Source organism: Dysidea avara, chromosome 2, assembly GCF_963678975.1.
Source record: "Dysidea avara chromosome 2, odDysAvar1.4, whole genome shotgun sequence".
Lineage (NCBI taxonomy): Eukaryota > Metazoa > Porifera > Demospongiae > Dictyoceratida > Dysideidae > Dysidea > Dysidea avara.
In genome coordinates, this window is record NC_089273.1 from 26,726,066 (window position 1) to 26,733,933 (window position 7,868).

General features: G+C 37.3%; 1 long non-coding RNA gene across 2 annotated transcripts; it reads left to right on the forward strand.

The window, feature by feature from the left end:
* Positions 1-854, forward strand: LOC136246976 (uncharacterized). Of its 2 annotated transcripts, none has more exons than XR_010696960.1 (3): positions 1-283; positions 338-545; positions 594-854. It is a non-coding gene; the product is annotated as an uncharacterized lncRNA (long non-coding RNA). The 2 variants fall into 2 exon arrangements; XR_010696961.1 differs by having other exon boundaries at positions 1-212.
* Positions 855-7,868: the final 7,014 nt, after the last annotated feature.

Sequence of the window (7,868 nt, forward strand, 5' to 3'; positions counted from 1 at the left end):
TCCACCAGATTGACAACTAACACGTGATCTATTTAGGGGAAATCTCGTGGAAAGTCCCTAATTACCTTAAGCGGACACTCATGATACGTGGTTTTAAATTGAATGGTTTAAGAATGTAACTGGATGGTGAGGCGTACTTTAATCGGCTCGACTTTACTGAGAAACTTGAGCCCCTCGTGAGAAACTACATCGCTTGAGCAACGCTTGAAAAAGTAAGAGTTAAGAATACTGAGGGACTCTATGATATATGCCGGTCTTGAATGCTAACGAAACTAGGAGTGAAGTTTGTGCAACGTGTCACATCGCCACACACTGATTCACTGTGTTTGTGCGATAGGGTTTTTGGACCTGTCCACCAGATGTTGAAAGGAAATTCATTCCACCACATGTTGAAAGGAAATTCATTCCAACTTGTGAAGTTATTGGTATACTCATTGTTGGGGTCCATGGGGACATCGATGATCATTTACCAGTCAGCTGTAAGTAACGTCACAACAGAAGGAAAGGAACCATTTCCATACCCCTATGGCATACTGATTTTCCAGGTCAGTTTATGTACACCCAACCACAGAAATGTAGAACTTTGGTTGCAGGTGGAAAATAAACACCTTTTTACTCAGTTACAAGAGATTCACCCAGCTGGGATAAAATGTTGAAGTGAATGTCATTAGTACCTACTTGCGGTTCATCAGGTATTGGACAATTCCAAGTGTCCAGATTATGCAGTTGTCCTCATGTTCAAGTTTACACATTTAGGCAAGTTCCACAACATCCTATAATCTATTACTATATCAGTGTGGAATAATGCTTATATAATATTTTTCATATTCCAGGCTTTAGGTATGTGTATTGTATTTAACACCTGCTTGTTGGTGTTTTTGCAGGCCATCTGGTCATACTGGTTTATCCACTAGCAATTGAATGTGATCATGGTACATATGTAAGTTGAGACTATGCAGGAACAAAGATACTGGTGTCATGAATTTCAGGTCAGTTGACATTCAGAGGAATTGTATTATTGCAATTGTTCTTTTTGTAGTTATCAATTATCAGTGACCAGTTTGTGATAGCGTACTTTTGTTTGACTAACGACCAAATGTTCTGGTTTACATGCTTACCCAACAATTATGTTACTCACTTAACCTGCATATGGGATATATATTTTTAGTTCATTTTGATTATTCATCCTTTATTGGTACAGCCTGGCATATTGATTTTTTGCACATTCTCTTTTTAATTCAGTTCCTGCTGGATTGTTTTGTCAGATATCGAAAAAGATGTCTTTGGTGTTGCGACCGGTGCTCCAGGTCAGTTTACATGTGTGTTTAATTTAAGGTTGACTTCAGTGCCTGCTTATTCTTTTACAGGTCTCGGTATTGAGTGTCATGAATTTCAGGTCAGTTCACGTACAGAAGAATTGTATTATTGCAATTGTTGTTTTTGCAGTTATCAATTAGTGCTGATGGGTTCGAACAAGTATCCAGTGTAGACTGTAGTGGCATCAAGGGTGTTAATTTCCAAGTCAGTTTACATGTTGTGGTGTTAGTGATTTTTTCCTAGTACCCAGATATTAAGTGTATTGTATTTAATGCCCACCTGTTATGTTTTTAAATTATGGTATATCAGTGTAGACAGTGCAACAGTAAGCCTTCTGTGTTGTAGTAACTATTTGTTTCATAATATTATGCTGTTGTCCCGGAATGGCACAATTTTTGGGCAACCAGTGTGAAGTCCAGTGGTACAAACATTGTATTATGACCAAGTTGTGATAGTGTACTTTTGTTTGACTAATGTCCTAATGTTCTGGTTTGACTAATGTCCTAATGTTCTGGTTTAACATGCTTACCCAACAGTTATGTTATTCATTCACTTAGCCTGGGATATAATTTTTGTTCATTTTGATTATCCATGCTATTATTGACACAGCCCGGCATATTGATTTTTTGTACATTCTCTTTTAATTCAGTGCCTGCTGGATTAGCTATGTCATCAGATATCAAAACAAGTGTTTTTGGTGTTGCGATCGATGTTCCAGGTCAGTTGCATGAGTGTTTAATTTAAGGTTAACTTCAGTGCCTGCTTATTCTTTTACAGGTCTCAGTATTGTCATGCTGACATACAAGAAATCATCACTATTGTTGGAACTATTTTTAGTCAAGTCTTGATGTGATGTTAATTAACGTTGTTACACATTGTTGTATGTTTACCATATGGCAAGAAATTATCATGGCCATCATGAAATTTGAATATTGTGTAAGTTGTGTGGACCAACCCCAACTCATACATGGTCACTGGCAAACCACGAACCACATTCGAGCCACAACACCACCAACCACATTCGAGCAATCCATTACAAAATTTTGTTGCACCATTTGTGTGTGCATAATACTTAATGAAAGCCACAACACAAGCTACATGGTACACACTACATAGAGGTGGTAACCCCAAAAGGCTTGTTACCTTTTGTATTCACCTTATCGGCCTTTGTGGTTAATCTATTAAAAATTACATGTAAATAGAGAATTGAAGAGTATGCTTAAAGCACCTTCGCTAGTGATTTTGTTCTTCAAACCATAAGACAACTGGCGATTTATAAACGCTCGCATGGGGTGTGGTACTAAATGGAATTTAACTTAAAACGCCATCCCTAGGGAACTTACGGTTCAGCACGCTGTCACAACTTGTTTATCAGGCATTAGAGTTTGTGTCCACGTCGTGTCTTTAAAAGTTGTTGTAGGGATTAGAGGTTGATTGAAGAAAATACGCGTATAGGCAAACCAGGATTCGATAATGTCAGTGCTAGATGGACTATACAAACACGGCTATGTTGACTGGTTGACTGGTATAACGTGACAGTAGTTGTAACATAAGGTAGAGAAATAAAGTGAAATACGCCTATTTTTATTTTGCGATGGTTACTTTTTTATTTTAGCGAGGTCGCAAGAAAACTATGATGATGATAACGACTCAGTCCTAAAGATTTTTTATCACGTAACGCAATACAAATCTATTGAGAGATGTTGCGTAATTTATGACTAATATTGCGAAACCGGCCCTACACGTAAATAACTCACAGTAGTGGCCGCGCGTCTTTTAATTGGGCGTGCGCTTTGTAGTTTCTTGGCCGCGCGACTCACTACCGTGAGTCTTGATTAATGTGGTATGGTCCCTAGACTAGTTGAAAATTCCAATTTTTATGTACTTTTCGTTACCTTTTATTAAATAAAATTATTGTGACTAGTGAAACCCACTCATCCCACAAGAAATGGAACTGCGGCCCAGCTATCAATTATCATCTGAAAAGCAAAGTATCCATTATGCTGAGTTGTTAGCTACAGTATGTTCAACCCATTACACAGCATTACAAATCAAGAACTGTTCGAAAAGCACCACTGGAATTACAACTTATTTTCATGCCATAGATAAATTGAAATGTGAGCTGGTAATTGTCTTTGGTTTGTATAGATGTTTCATATTGTTATCAATGGTTGTCAAAGTTTTCATAAAACTAGTCTTCACTGACCCTCCAGGCCACACCATGACAATGCCTATCGTCTGCAACAATTGGTGAGCCTGATGAATATAAGTCTTCTCCTAATCTCGATGAATGCTTAACTCGGTATGTATTGGCAGCAAATTCCTCAAATAAAGATGATGCTAATGATCAGACTTTTCTTAAGGCTGCATCAAATATGCCAGCTTAATAAAAATCATAATAGGATGGAGTGCTGTGCCAGCATAATACTAACATATCAGGCAGATATTTCAAACTATTTAGCTTAATTACAGTCACTGGAGCTGCAATAGAGTATTCATATGCTCTCCTTAGACCAATACACTCCAATATAACATTCTCTTTGTGGAGCAATACTCTAATAGAGCATTTATTGATTAAAATGTTCCAAGATAATTGTAAGAAATGTTGCTAACCTAGGAGCATAATGCAAGCATAATATCACTGAAGAGCATAATACTATAGGTGGAAATACTGGGAAATTCCTGAAAGTATTTTGGACATGTTTGATCCAGGCCTACTTTTCAGGTCTACTCAAAGCCTACAGGTTTAATGATCTTGCAGCTAGAAGTATAATCATCTCCTTCCAAAATTGTCATAGCAATTTCTCACAGTATACATAATATGTATACGTATGATGATAGCCATCAAGCCTAGGCATTGCTTTTCAAAGTTTTGCTTGTGGAAGAAGTTCCAGTTAGCACTTATACTCTGTAAGATTTGCAGTATAAATGGAGTAAATTTGACCTATGAGTAAAGGGAGTAGGTCAGCTAACAACAGTGGTCTAGTTGACTATCAACAGCAGTTCAGTGGTGCAATTTTCAGGGGTTAGGTGTGAAGGTCCCTGGTTCAAACCAAGAACATCTTGTGTACATTTTAAAGTCTATATAACTATCCCATTATAATTTTTTAACTGTGCAACTTAGATTTTTACACTGTAAGTATCACTGTGATTTCTTTTAAACAATAAATTATTATAATGGTTCACCAGTACACAAACTGATTTTAAATTATTCACATAAGAACTTACCTGTTGGCATGACAACATATAGCTTTTTTTAAATTTAAAATTATGCACAGCTCTGTTAATTATATCAGATCTAGTGCAAATCTAGATTTGGTATGTGAAATTTCAAAGCAATGAAGCTGTGCATTTATGATTTACTGCACATTTATTATTTTGTAAAGTATGCAAAGAGATTAAAAAGAAAAATCCCAGCACAGGAAATGCAATGAAAATTTGAAAATTTTAAATAAAACTTTGTGGGTTCATATTTGTCGAATTCATAAGGCGATGTTGCTAAAATACAGTGCCGAAAGTAGAGAATGTTTGCGGAATAACAATTTTGAGAAGGGGCACAGAAACTATGCATGAAAATGAGAGCCAGAATATCAGTGTAATCTTGAGGGTGTTCAATTATAATTTGCATGCAGAACAGAAGATATCTCTAAAAAGCTGGTAGCATAAAACCAGAATAAAAGATCTTGAAACCGTAATAGAATGGGCAATTTCTGTGCCCTCATAAAACTATATATCACTAAAGAGTGTTATTATTGTTCTACTATAGTATCTCCATTTTAAGCAATAATTATTTTCGTGTTGGATTATAGTAGTATTGTCAGATGCAAAAAATACACTTGTAACTTTTCTGTGGATTCTGTAATCATTTCAATATGGGAATAATAGAGGTGACAAAATAGTCGGTAAAATTGCAGAAATATTAGAGATTTGAAAGCGTGATGTATCTAAGCATAATACACACCTAACAGTACAATACATTGATTGAGCACAAATATTATGTTTGTATCTTCCTCAACAAGTGTGAAAGTGGTTATCATTAAGTGCGGTAGTACTTAATAACTAGGGTTTGGTAAGAAATCATATTGCTTCATAATTTTTCACACATTATGTAAACATCTTTGCTCAATAAATTACCTGGAATGCATTATTACAGCTATAATGATGCTGTACCTGCATTAAATGAAGTGAAAAAGTCGAATGTTTCAATACCAAGACGCACGGTAGTGTGTCGTGCGGCCCAAGAAGCCGGCGCGCCACACCGTGAGTATATTGACAGGAAGAACGAAAACGTCATTTTCACACCTTTGTATCTCGGTGATCACTTATCTGATTGGAACCAAATTTGCTACACAGTTGCCCGCCAGCCAAGGGAGTCTACATTCCAAATATGAAGGAAATCGCTCCAGCCATTTCCGAGATACGAGCTGCCAAAGTTAGGTTTTTTTTCTTGGTTTTTTTTTTTCTTCTTCTTCGTCTTTTCGCACACTGCCAAAAATTGCTATAAAACGCAAACGCGTGCTCCGATCGCCTTGAAATTTGGCACACAGAAAGGGAGTCCAAAGGCGCATCCTAGCATCAAATTTGGTGCAAATCCGATGAATGGTTCAGGAGTTATGACCGATTATTCGCGTAAAACAAGATCGATTTGTTGTCACGCCTACAGGGTAAACCGCTTCATGGAATGAGCTGAAAATTGCTATGTAGATGGAGTAACCATTGTAGGAGTGCCTTTTGGTAGTTTGAAAGGAATCGAGATTAAGACCACAGAGATATGACACAAAACCCAACCTGTGTCACAATTACGCGATCGATTTTTAGTAATAAAAAAGTATTAGTTTTCACGCCTACTAGGCAAACCGCTAAGAGCAATGAGCTGAAAATCGGTGTATAGCTGGAATAATCTTCATAGAAAGTCCTTGCAGTAGTATAGAAGAATGGGATTACAAACCACTGAGTTATGATTCGAAAGCCAACTCAGTGTAGCAAATGCGAGATCGAGATACTCTAATAGAACAGTCACCCTAATAGAGCATTCGGCTAATTTATTTATTCCATTATAGAATTTTATTACATCACAAGTTATTCTGTATGGAGTTCAGCTGCAAATAGTTAATCTTATAGACAGTTCAGCAAGAAGACAGTCACCATGTGGAGAGTTAAGCAATATATCACTATAGAGATTCAGAACATTACAAGTCACACTGAAGAAAGTTCAGCTATAAACAAGTCATGCACTGTGTAGAGAATTCAGCTACAATTAAGTCACTCTCTAGAGAATTCTGTTACGCAGAATTCAGCTACACACATGTCACTGTGGAGAGAGTTCAGCTACAAACAAATTACCCTTTAGAGTGATCAGCTACAAACAAAACACTTTGCAGGGTGTTCAGCTGCAACAAATCAACCTTTAGAGCGATCAGCAATGAACAAATCAACACAAATCTACCTGTAGAGAGATAAGCTAGAAACAAATCACCCTGTAGAGAGTTCAGCTACAAAAAATCACCCTGTAGAGACATCAGCTAGAAACTAGACACAATGTAAGGAGTTCAGCTACAAGCAATCACCCTGTAGAGAGTTCAGCTAAAACAAATCAACCTGCAGAGAGATCAGCTACAGACAAATCACCTTATAGAGAGTTCAGCTACAAACAGATTACATGTAGAGAGATCGGCTACAAACAAATCAACCTGCAGAGAGATCAGCTACACACAAATCAAACTTGTAGAGAGATCAGCTACAAACAAATCACCCTGTAGGGAGATCAGCTAGAAACTACACACAATGTAAGGAGTTCGCCTACAAACAAATCACCCTGTAGAGAGTTCAGCTAAAACAAATCAATCTGCAGAGAGATCAGCTACGCACAAATTACCTTATAGATAGTTCAGCTACAAACAAATTACCTTGTAGAGAGATCGGCTACAAACAAATCACCCTGCAGAGAGAACAGCTACAAACTAGACACAAAGTAAGGAGTTCAGCTACAAGCAAATTACCCTGTAGAGAGTTCATCTACAAACAAATCAACCTGTAGAGCAATCAGCTAGAAACAAATCACCCTGAAGAGAGGTCAGCTACAAAAATATCACCCTGTAGAGAGATCGGCTACAAACAAATCAACCTGCAGAGAGATCAGCTACACACAAATCAACATGTAGAGAGTTCAGCTACAAACAAATTACCCTCTAGAGAGATCGGCTACAAACAAATCAGCCTGTAGAGAGTTCAGCTAAAACAAATCAACCTGCAGAGAGATCAACTACAAACAAATCACCTTATAGAGAGTTCAGCTACAAACAAATTACCCTATAGAGAGATCGGCTACAAACAAATCAACCCGCAGAGAGATCAGCTACACACAAATCAACTTGTAGAGAGATCAATTACAAACAAATCACCCTGTAGAGAGATCAGCTGGAAACTACACACAATGTAAGGAGTTCAGCTACAAATAAATCACCTTATAGAGAGTTCAGCTACAAACAAATCACTCTGTAGAGAGATCAGCTAGAAACTGGACACAATGTAAGGAGTTCAGCTACAAGCAA